We start from the raw sequence: 12002 nt of genomic DNA, 5'->3' as shown, positions 1-12002 counted from the left end.
CACACATATAACAATGTTACTAGCCTCCCAACCACTTCATTAAGCTTCCATGTACCTTGAGCGATAGAAGGTGCATCACCCAAACACGTGGCAGCACTTTCACTGATATTTCTCTCCTCTGCAGGTCAAGGTGGCCCAGAATCACAAGAATCAAAAAAATGGTGGAAACCAAGGATGGCTGCATTGACTAGGTCATCTGGAGGAAACAGTGCTCTACATCACGGGGCTCGCTATGAACTGAGGCCATTACATCCTCTCAACTGTGTCGCCTTTTCTCAAATTTAACCTCACCTTCATCCAGTTGGAAATAATGGCCAATTCCATGACAGCACTTGCAGGCCCACATGTGATGCAGCTTCTGTTGTCGCACTGCAAGTGTTACAGTGGAAGTTCAGACTGAGGTCATGGGAACCATGTTTGATAGCATGCAGGATCAGAATACTGCTGGAGGGGAAAGGCATGACTCACATAAGCAGGAAACCCAATCTCAACAGGATCATTTGAACTCAGTGCTCACTGCATTTCCCCTCCCACCCAGACATTGCCTTCTTCCAGACCCTTCCATCAGGCAGAAGGTACAGAAGTCTGAAGACCCTCACATCCAAAGGAACAGCTTCTTCCCCACAGCTACAAGACTCCTCAACGACTCCCCCTCGGACTAATCTGTTCCCTGTAAAAACACTATTCACGACGCCCTACGCTGCTCTTGCTCATGTATTTGCCTTGTTTGGCCCCTTGTTCCGCATTGTAACCAATCACTGTTTGTTGATGTACCATTTGTCAATGTACTCTGTTGATTATTCTTTTTGTCTACTATGTATGTACTGCGTACGTACGTTCACTCGGCCGCAGAAAAATACTTTTCACTGTACTTCGGTACATGTGACAATAAGTCAAATCAAATCAAATCAAAATCTAGCAAAGGCCTTAACCTGCAGTGGGGGAGTCACAAATTTATGGAAGAGATATAAATGCTCATGATGGGCAGGGTATGTAGAAATGACAAGCTACATAGTTATTTAAATCACCTGCCCTTTAAAATAAAAAAGCAGCCTGTCTGTATTAATGAGAGTTGAAAAAGCAGAAGCTGTGAAGTTATTTAAATCCCCAAAACTGTGAACATTTTAAAAGAATGCCTGCCTGTGTCAGTGAAAGTTGTTGAAAGATCTTTTATTGCAGTTACAATAACTGTTTGTTGCAATTACCCCAAGGACAATCGATATTTCATTATTAAGGCACGACTGCTTTCCATTGTCTTCAATTATCCAAAAGGTATGGGTTGCAGATTCACAGTTTTATTGACAACTCAAAAAAGTTATTAAAGGATTATCTGTCTTTTATGTTGGCTCATGAATATGAAGCTGTTTCTTTTGACAACGCTTCAGCACTTGATGACTTTTAATGTTTCGAATGGGCTTCATGAACATGAAAGTGAAGGCTGCAATAGCTACTGAGATTTTATTTTATTTCAACTCAACATGGTTCCTCAGATATGCACATAGTAGATACTGGGTTGCAATGGATGGTGTAAATGGAAAAGGTGATGGGTTGGGAGGCATGGGTTGGCATGAGTAGGTTTTAGGTTTACATGGAAATGTGAGGCACTATGGGAGTGGGTGGGGGTGTTTGAGTTAGCATGGAGGATTTGAGAACTCATGGGGGGTGGTGGGGTATGAGTTGCCATGAAGTGTATGAAGGCCGATGGAAATACGGCTTTGAGAGGCATGAGTTGGCATTAAGGGTATGAGAGCCCACAGGAGTGAGTCAGGTGGGCATGAGCTGGCATGGAGAGCGCGAGGTCCTATGGGGCTGAGTGGGGTGCATGATTTGGCATGAATGCGGCATGAGGAGTGTGTGGGGGAGGTATGAGGGTAAGCGGGCCCAATATTTAACAAAGCAATATTCTCCCAAAAGCAAAATTTGTGCTCTGTGGGACACTTTTCCCAAAACAGGGCATCAAGTTTGGAAATTCCCCGGGTTCAAGCCTTGGAACTGAAAATCTGACCCTGAGTACCTGCTCACTTTTTGCTCATCCAGAATGAGGAGGTCTCCTAATTTCCTCTACGTTCCCCTTTTTCTCCTATTCTTCATCCTTCTCCTCTTCCCATTGTGTACTGTTGTCCTCTCTGCAACCTGGGCTCCATTTCCAGATCATGCTGCATAGAATCATAGAATCTACAGTGCGAAAGGAGGCCACTCGGCCCATCGATTCTGCACCGGCTCCTGGAAAGAGCACCCCACTTAAGTCCACACTGCCACCCTATCCCCGTAATCCAGTAACCCCAGCTAACCTTTTTTGGACACAAAGGGCTATTTATCATGGCCAATCAACCTAACCTGCACATCTTTGGACTGTGGGAGGAAACCGGAGCACCCAGAGGAAACCCACACAGACACGGGGAGAACGTGCAGACTCCGCACAGACAGTGACCCAAGCCGGAATCGAACCTGGGACCCTGGAGTTGTGAAGCAACTATGCTAACCCAGGACAGTCTGTAACTAGAGACCTCATTACTGAAGCAGACAATCAGCCAAATCCACTGACCTCCTTGTCAAGATCCACCATTTGAGAATACTTTTTAAAAATTGGAAAACCCACCATGGAACACAGAACATGGGGCGCGATTCTCCGAAATGGAGACTAAGTCCATCGCTAAGCAGTAGCGATTCTGAACCCCACAGAGGGCCAGTACGGCGCTGGAGTGGTTCGCTCCGCTCCAGCCTCCCTTCCTGGAGCTAAATGGGCACCGCGCCAACCCGCACATGTGCAGTTGGGCCGCGCCAACCCGTGCATGCGCGGGGTCTTCTTCAGCACGCCGGCCCCGACGCAACATGGCGTAAAGGTTCAGGAGCCAGCTGCGCAACAAAGTAGGCCAGGCGGAGGAGAGGCCGGCCCGCCGATCAGTGGGCCCCGATCGCGGGCCCGACCCCATCGGAGGCCCCCCTTGGTGAAGGAGCGACTGAGGTGAAAAGCGGCGGCGGGACTCTGCCGTTTCCACGTGGCCACTCGGCCCATCCGGGCCGGAGAATCGGCGGCCAGACCGCGGACAGCGACCCGCGACCGGTGCTGCGCCAAACCCACCGGTGCAAATGTCGCCGATTCTCCGGACCACGGAGAATCGCGCACCGGTGTCAGAGCGGCATGGCGCGGTTGCGGCGATTCTATGGCCTGGCGCAGGGCTGGGAGAATCACGCCCTTAGTGTTCGCGCCGTCGTGAACACCATCCAGCCTCCCTTCCTGGTGCCAAATGGGCGCCGCGCCAACCCGCGCATGCGTGGGGGACTTCTTCAGCGCGCTGGCCCCGACGCAACATGGCGTAGGGGTTCAAGTGCCAGCCGCACAACAAAGTAGGCCCCGGAGGGGGGGGGGGGGGTGCGGCCCGCCAATCGGTGGGCCCCGATCGCGGGCCTGACCGCATTGGAGGCCCCCCCCCCGGTGAAGGAGCGTTTTTCCCCGCCCCACAGGCCACCCCTCGACCCTTCGCGCAGAGTTCCAGCCGGCAGCAACCATGGGTGAACAGCGTCGGCGGGACTCTGCCGTTTCCACGCGGCCGCTCGGCCCATCCGGGCCGGAGAATCGGCGGCCCGGCTGCGGACAGTGGCCCGCGACCATCGCCGCTCCAAACGCGCTGCCGAAAATGGCGCCAATTCTCCGCACCTCGGAGAATCGCACGCCGGTGTCGGGGGGGAGAATCGCGTCCCTAGTACTTTCACTAACTTTGCATCAAGCAAAAGTAAGTCAACAAGTTGTGAGATAGTCCTTTAAATAATGCTTGCGGGCATGGGGTGATGGGGTGGGTGCTCATGTGTGTTCAACTGGGAGTGTTTTAGAGGGATTGTGTGGGAACGCGTTGTTAGACCCTGTTTGGCTTCATTATCCACTTACTCTGCATGCTGGTGGTGTATGCACGCCTGTACTAGTTCCTGTCAGTCAGGGCATACCACATGGGCCGTGGAAACGTCATCAAAAGCATCTGAGTTGACATTTGAGTCTGGGCCCTCCATTGCACTGGCACCAGGCTGCTTCAGAGGCTAATTTCAAAGCCAAATTGTCTTCATAGAACTGATAATGAAATTCTAGGTCTTAAGGCGGCACAGTGGCAGAGTGACCCGGCTTAATTCCAGCCTTGGGTAACTGCCTGTGTTGAGATTGCACATTCTCCCGGTGTCCTCGTGGGTTTCCTCCGGTTAAGGGGTTATAGGGATAGGGTTTGGGAATGGACTTGGGTGGAGTGCTATTTCAGAGGGTCGGTGCAGTCTCGATGGGCTAAATGGCCTCCTTCTGCACTGTGGGGATTCTATGCATTCTATGTGTACAAGGACAATACCTCTTGAAAGAATGACATTCGTTGTATACTAATGCCCTGATGGGTAGGATTGTTCTCGCTGACAAGCAGGGAGTCTACCAGTGCTCTGTGAGCGGGGCTTGACTAAACTCTCAAGAGTTGGTGCAGACTTGATGGGCCGAATGGCCTCCTTCTGCACTGCAAATTCTATGATAAAGCTGCCTACGCTCTCTTCACTGTCAAATGGAAAATCAACATAAGTGGCTTGCTGAGTACTACTTGCTGAGTAGTATGGTTGGAATCTTTTAAATTTCCACCTGGAATCTCTGAGATTGCACTTACACCCATTTCAACACTGATCCTGCTGATGGGAAATAGTGCCAAAATTTCCTGTGGTGTTCATTTGTCGATGCTGGAATGCAGATACTGGCATAAAGCAAATGCAGCACTACCTACAGCAATAATAATGGACTGAATAATACACTCTACGATCGGGAGCTTCATGATGGCATTCAGCACCGGTTAGAATGTGATCAGACCGATTTGTGATAATATGGCAGTCAAGTCAGCAAGTCAAAAAAATCAGGAATCTGCCCAGGTTATTTAAAGATATATTTAAAAGGAAATTCAGTTTATTAACTCCCCATTTAACTGCAATAGTACAGTCAGAAGGTAATAATACGCCTTCAGGGTGTGAATTAGGACAGGTGAGGAATCTGTATTTTTAAGGGCAAATCTGTTTGGGTAGGTTTTAAAAATACATGCAATTAAAACTCTATTGACTGCAAGGGACTGGTTAATTGAGTGGGAAGAATGACATTTTGGATATTGTTTTCGTGAGGAGGCATCTCCTCTCAATCAGAGGAGTCACCTGGCAGTTCATTGAACATTCTCCTGTCCGTAACCCAGGGGTAAGGGGTGAAAACTCTCAGAGACAGATGATGATTGTGGTCTTAGTTGGAAATACAACCTCCAGTGAGGAGGAGAGATGGATTAGGAGGAAGAGGCAAAGGGCGCGAGGAAGGATTGAACACATGTATGTGACTTATCCACAGTCCACGTGGTGTGCCCTGACTGACAGGGAACTAGTGTAGGCGTGCATACACCAGCAGCATGTAGAGTAAGTGGATAATGATGCCAAACAGGCTCCAACACGGAGACACCACACAATCCCTTTCAAACACTCCCAGTTGAACGAACACACATTGAACTACATGAGAGACCATCCCTCCACCCCATGCCCACAAGCATTATTTAAAGGACTAAGCTCCCAACTCCTTGATGTACTTTTGCTTGGTGCAAAGTTAGTGGAAGTGTTATGTTCTGTTTGGAGGATGCTACCATGATTGTCTGAAGGTGCCCAGTAAACATTATCGGAGTCACAGATAAATTCGAGCCACCTCAAGGGAATATGGCAGTGATTCAGCTCCCTGCAACTGAGAGAAACTCAGTGTAGAAGGAGACACGGTCTATCAAGGGTAACTGTGACATCACTATGTGAGATGCTCTCAGCGAAGATCTCATCCAACTGCCTGAGGGGCCACCAATGATGTCTGACATACTTAAGGTCATAGTGACATTTTACTTCTTTGCATCAGGCTCATTGAGACGTCAGTGGGATAACACAGCCTGTTGTACACCATTGCATGAATGTGTTCACAGATCCAATGTTTCAAAAGTCTGGGAATTACATCTCCTTCACACAGGATGGCCAAAGACAGATGGACAGAGCCCAACAATTTGCAGTGATTGATGGTTTCCCCAGGCTGCAGAGCATCATTGCCTGGATGCACATAGCCATTAAGGCTCCTGCTGGACAGCCATGCACCTTCACAACAGAAAGGGCTTCCAATTGGCCAATGTGCAACTAGTGTGCGACCATACTCGGTGGGTTACAACTCATACATCGGTAGGAACTCACAGATTGAGACCTTTTCACTGGCCCAGGTTCCACAGAGGGATGGTAATAAGGGCTATCCATTGAAAAGTTGGTAATGACATCTATGAGGGTGCGCAGATCTGATGCAGAGAGGAGATACAATGAGGGCCATGCTAGCAGGAGGGTCATAATGCAGCTGTGATTACTATGCCTGGACAGAAAGGGGGGGGGGGTAACACAGTAATCCCCCTCACATGTGTTCCTGATGGTTGTGGTTTTTGTCCACTCCATAACATTGCCATCCAAAGAGAAGATGCCCTGATGGATGATGACACACCAGATTTCCACCACAATCTGAGGACACAGGCAATGATGAGCTGAGGGACCATGCCATTGCTCCCACTGATGGGCCTGGCTGTGATCGGATGAATGGCTGTGACACAAATGATGCTTGAACATGCCAACGGTTTCTACAGTACATCTTGCCACTGCTGCGGAAGGGTTTGGTGAGCTCCTGTCCCTCCTTTTACCGGCACTCAACATGAGCTGGTCATATTGATCATATACTGCACGCAGGAAGGCACCAGGAATGGCCTCACTGAATCTGTGGGCAGCTTTTTCCCCTCCAGAACGCCTCTCCCCTCACTCTGATGGTGCAGTCATCTACATGTGAAAATATGTAATACATGTACAAATCCTCAATGCCAAAAGGTGAGAGACTTGCTGATTCAAAAACATTCTGTTACCTATGAAGATTGACAATGGGTTGCAGAAATTAGCTAAAATTTAAATTGACTTATCTGACTCGATTGGAAAATGTTCAAATGTTCACTGTGTATGAATAACCTCAGCCGGTACAGGAAGTGGACCCACACTGTTGGCCTCACTCTACGTCACAAATCAGCCGTCCAGCCATCTGAGCTAAGCCATTTCCCATGTATGTTAGATGCACTTGATTGATCATCTAATAGGTCACCTAGACAGGGCTCTGTGCTGGCCATCACCTTTTTCCAGGTCACGACTTGCAGCTTTAAACTGGACATCGCACTGCACCCCCCCCCCCCCCCCAGCAATCATTAGCGGCACAAAAGACAAAATATGTCAACTGGGCTGGATTCTCCATTTCAGGGACTATGTCCCCAAGCCGTTGGGAAAACTGTGGTCTTTTACACCAGAAAAGCTGGCGTCAAAAGGCCACAGATTCCCCGTTTTGCTGGGGGCTAGCAGGCAACTGTCGTAGAGCTCGCAGCTCCAGCTGCCGATACAGCCTCCCGCACTTCCAGGTCAGAGACCGAGCAAGCGCATGGCGGCGGCCAGCGGCCGCGGCATGCTCCATGGTGGACTCAGCCTGCGGACATGGACCAGCAAAATAGTGCCCCGCATCGGCTGCTCGCGCGCCCCGGACCACCCGCACACATTGCCTCCAGCCCCGAATGAAGCCCCCCTTGCCCATCGATCAGCCCTCCCCCGATTGTGGCGGTCCCGGACTGAGTCTGCAGCCGCCACGCGAGGATCACGGACGGTGGGACCATGTTAGAACCACACCATTGTGAATTCGGCCTGTCAGCAACTGAGCATCGCGGGGCGGGCCTCCGGCAATGGCCTGAGGCGGTGGATACTCAGCGTGGCGAACTCCACGGGTACGGCAATTTTCGGGGGGCAGAGAATTGCGAAACCGACGCCGATCCTGAATGCGTGCGCAAAAACGGATTCTCCGCCCCGTCGCCAAACATGCTTTCGCCGTCGGGGGCGGAGAATCCAGCCCACAGTTTCTGCTTTGACCTTCTTCCTACAACCTCACTCCATCCATCACAACCTTGCTTGTCTATCTTTCTTGAACTAACATGACCAGCCCTCCTTCAAACTTTCCTTTCTAATTCTTTTAAATTAAAAATAAAACATTCTTCATTTTGTTGAAAGTAAATCTTACTGCAGTCTCCAAGTTTATTTATTCTTTCTATTACCTCAAAACTGTGGCTGCTAAATCTTACAAGAGGCCAAAAATAAGATTTGCGCTGGCAAGATTTTGCACTGCAATCTTCCTGGGCCCTTCCCAGTAACCTAGGAATGGCATGAACCTGATTTGCATGAATTTGAAACCATTCTAATATACTTAGCATGGTTAGCGTTGCATCGTCAGCCCTCATTGAATCTTCCCATACACCAGGTGTGACATATCACTAGCGCAAATTACTACTGCTTTTTAAAAATGAAAACCAGGTGCCGTGACCTCCGAGAGGGAGGAAACAGGTGAGCACTGCTACCTCCACCTAGCCTTAGAGGGTCCAAGCGGACAGAGCACCTGGGCCAGCCCGAGAAGGGAGGCCTCTGGGGTGACCGGCAGAGTGTGAGTGGCTTCCGGGATGGGGGTCATGGCTGGTGTGGGCGGTCCTGAACACTGCCGTCTCTGTTATTTTAATGTTCTCAGAGGGTTGTATTATCAGCTGCCTGTATTGTTTAAAAGTTCTTAGAGGGTTCTGTTAGCCTGCTGCCTGTGTTGTTTAAAAGTTCTTAAAGCACTGTGTTAGTCTGCTGTCTACATTGTTTAAAAGTTCATCGAGTGTTATGTTAGTCTGCTGCCTGTATTGTTTAAACGGTTCTTAGAGGGTTCTGTTAGCCTGCTATCTACATTGTTTAAAAGTTCATGGAGGGTTGTGTTAGTCTGCTGCCTGTATTGTTTAAAAGTTCTTGGAGGGTGTGTTAGTTTATGCCTGTATTGTTTAAAAGGTCTCCGCGGGTTGTGGTAGTCTGCTGACTGTATTGTTTAAAAGTTCTTAGAGGGTTGTGTTAGTCAGCTGCCTGTACTGTTTAAACATTCTTAGAATGCTGTGTTAGTCTGCTGCCTGAATTGTTTAAAAGTTCTTAGAGGGTAGTATTAGTCTGCTGTCTCTGTTGTTTAAATGTTCTTAGAGGGTTGTGTTAATCTGCTGCCTGTATTGTTTAAAAGTTGTTAGAGCTTGTGTTAGTCTGCTGCCTGTATTGTTTAAATGTTCTTAGTGGCTGTGCTAGTCTGCTGCCTGTATTGTTTAAAGTTCTTAGAGAGTTGTGTTAGTCTGCTGCCTGTACATTTTAAACATTCTTAGAATGCTGTGTTACTCTGCTGCCTGTATTGTTTAAAAGTTCTCAGAGGGTTGTTTTAGTCTGCTGCCTGTATTGATTAAAAGTTAGGGTTGGGTTAGTCTGTTGTCTGTATTGTTTTTTTTAATAAACATTTTATTGAGGTATTTTTTGATCTTATAACACAATAAACAAGGTACATGAAACTATAAACATAGTGCAAAAGCCGTCTCCCTTCCTTACAGGTCCCACCTTTATTAACCCCCCCCACTCTAAGCTAAACTAACCCCTCCCCCCACCCTCTGCTGACGATTAATTTTCCGTGAAGAAGTTGACGAACGGTTGTCACCTCCGGGCGAACCCTAACAGTGACCCTCTCAAGGCGAACTTGATTTTCTCCAAACAGAGAAAGTTAGCCGTATCCGATAGCCAGGTTTCCGACTTCGGGGGCTTTGAGTCCCCCCAAGCTAATAGTATCCGTCTCCGGGCTATCAGGGAAACAAAGGCCAGAACGTCTGCCTCTTTCTCCTCCTGGATTCTCGGGTCTTCCGACACCCTGAAAATCGCCATCTCTGGACTCAGCGCCACCCTTGTTTTTAACACCGTGGACATGACATCTGCAAACCCCTGCCAAAATCCCCAAATTTTCAGACATGCCCAGAACATGTGGACATGGTTCGCTGGTCCTCCCGCACATTTTGCACACCTGTCCTCCACCCCAAAGAATCTGCTCATCCGGGACACTGTCATGTGAGCCCGCTGAACGACCTTAAATTGTATCAAGCTGAGCTGGCACATCTTGCGGATGCGTTGACTCTACCCAACGCGTCCACCCATAGACCATCCTCTATCTCTCCTCCCAGCTCCTCTCACTTGCGCTTCAGTTGTCGGTCTGCGTCTCCTCTGACCCCATAAGTTCCTTGTAAATGTCCGAGACGCTCCCTTCTCCTACCCACCCTCTGGAAACTACCCTGTCCTGAATCCCCCTTAGCGGTAGGAGCGGGAAGGTTGACACCTGTTTACGTAGGAAGTCCCGCACCTGCAGATACCTGAATTTATTTCCCCTCGCCAACCCAAACTTCTCCTCCAGCCATACTCGGATAGCCATACTATGTGCCATACTCTGAAAGCTCCCCCCTATAAACATATCCCCCATCCCCTCAATCCCTGCTCTCCGCGTTGCCTGTATTGTTTAAAAGCTCTCAGAGGGCTGTGCTAGTCTGCTGCCTGTATTGTTTAAAAGTTCTCAGAGGGCTGTGTTTGTCTGCTGCATTGGTGACCTGTGGCATCTCGCAGTCATTTATCCATAAGTGCATTCATGAAGTCACGAATGCAGTCTATGCAAGAGCTTTGGACTTTATTCATTTCGACCTGGAACAATCGCAACAAGATGATGATTCGGCACCATACCTGGTCTTGCCACAGGTGCAGGGCATGACTGACTGCACCCATGTTGCTCTATGCGCCCCGTGGCATCAGGAGTCCCTTTCATAAACAGGAAAGGGTTCCGCTCCCTCAGTGTGCAGCTTGTGTGTGATCAGCAGATGTAACCCATGCATATGTGTGCACATTTTCCAGGGAGCATGCATGATAGTTACATCCTCGGGCAATCGCAGATGCCTGAAATTTTCAAAGGTCACCTCCGGCTGCAAGGATGGCTTGAAGTGAACAAGGGCTATCCCTTGATATACCGGCCACGTCACGCCAGGATCAGGACACGGCCGTCAGATCGGGCGATAGGCCTCTTCCGGGATTCCCAATGGTTGTTGCGCCCCGCGAAGTCTAACGGGTCACTTAATAATGCCGACGCCGGATGTAACCAGCAACCGCAATCTACTAGCTACGCCGAGAAGACCTCAGCCAGGCACCATTTAGCAATGGTCCCCACAAATGGGGACCAGGCGGATTGGCTTCCATCATCTTCCAGGTGTTCGGAGACCCCTGGGTGGTTGGCCTCTGGGCGGGTGGTACCCTGGCACTGTTGATACCACCTATGTGCCATGGCATTGCCAGCATGCCAAGCTGGCTGTGCCAAGGTGTCGGCGTGGCATTTTGCCTGCGCCAGTGATTGGGCCCGGCGGTGTCTTGTCCAGATGAGGTGGAGTGTGGGGTGCTCACACACCCCCCAACAGGTGAGTGGGGGGGTCCGGGATTCATGTTGGGATGTCGAACTAGCGGAGCTCCTCAATGCAGGAAATGCTACTGAGTGCAGCCTTGGTGGGGCGTTCCCTGCTGAGGCCAGAAATAAAAAGAGTGCCGTTTGGCTGCCGGGTTGTTCCCACCACTATAAGCGGCGGGAACTACCTCACTAATCCCACCCAGAACGGCATTCTGTTGGTTTTTAGTTAGATTATGCCCCTTATCTGATGACGCCAGTGCGGTGCCCAGGGACTGCAGTAGAGACCCGGTACAACAAGGCTCACAGTGCTACCTGCTCTGTAATGGAGCGGTGCATCGGCCTCCTGAAGATGGCTTCTGCGGTGGAGCCCTCCAGTACAACCTCTGGAGGGTCTCCTGCACCATGGTGGTCTGCTGCACCCTATATAACCTGACTTTGCAGCGGGGCAACGACTTTCATGAGGAAGATCTGGAGCAGCGGCACGTGTCCAAGGATGAGGATGGTATTCAGGAGGGAATAAAGGAATAAGTCACTAAGGATCTGGAGGATGGAGGGAAGGCGGGTGCGAGGGTGCACATGGGCAGGAGGGCTAGGGATGCCCTCATCGCCTCCTTCTTCATGGAGTAGGACCAGCATATTGTCCAACAGCGCAACACCCCAC

General features: G+C 49.8%; 1 protein-coding gene and 1 long non-coding RNA gene across 6 annotated transcripts in view; one reads left to right on the top strand and one right to left on the bottom strand.

Annotated features, from left to right (window-relative positions):
- LOC140385537 (uncharacterized) overlaps positions 1–1340 on the top strand; it is a 248878-nt gene extending 247538 nt beyond the window's left edge. Inside the window, exon 3 of the long non-coding RNA XR_011933396.1 lies at positions 125–1340. This is a non-coding gene — a long non-coding RNA (uncharacterized lncRNA). The remainder of the gene's footprint in view (positions 1–124) is intronic.
- The window catches only part of st18 (ST18 C2H2C-type zinc finger transcription factor), a 575669-nt gene that overhangs the window by 309548 nt on the left and 254119 nt on the right, over positions 1–12002 (bottom strand). The window lies entirely within an intron of this gene.

The sequence above is a fragment of the Scyliorhinus torazame genome, chromosome 11 (genome assembly GCF_047496885.1).
Source record: "Scyliorhinus torazame isolate Kashiwa2021f chromosome 11, sScyTor2.1, whole genome shotgun sequence".
Taxonomy (NCBI): Eukaryota; Metazoa; Chordata; class Chondrichthyes; order Carcharhiniformes; family Scyliorhinidae; genus Scyliorhinus; species Scyliorhinus torazame.
The sequence above is the reverse complement of the archived record's forward strand: the minus strand, read 5'-3'. Positions and strand labels throughout refer to the sequence as shown.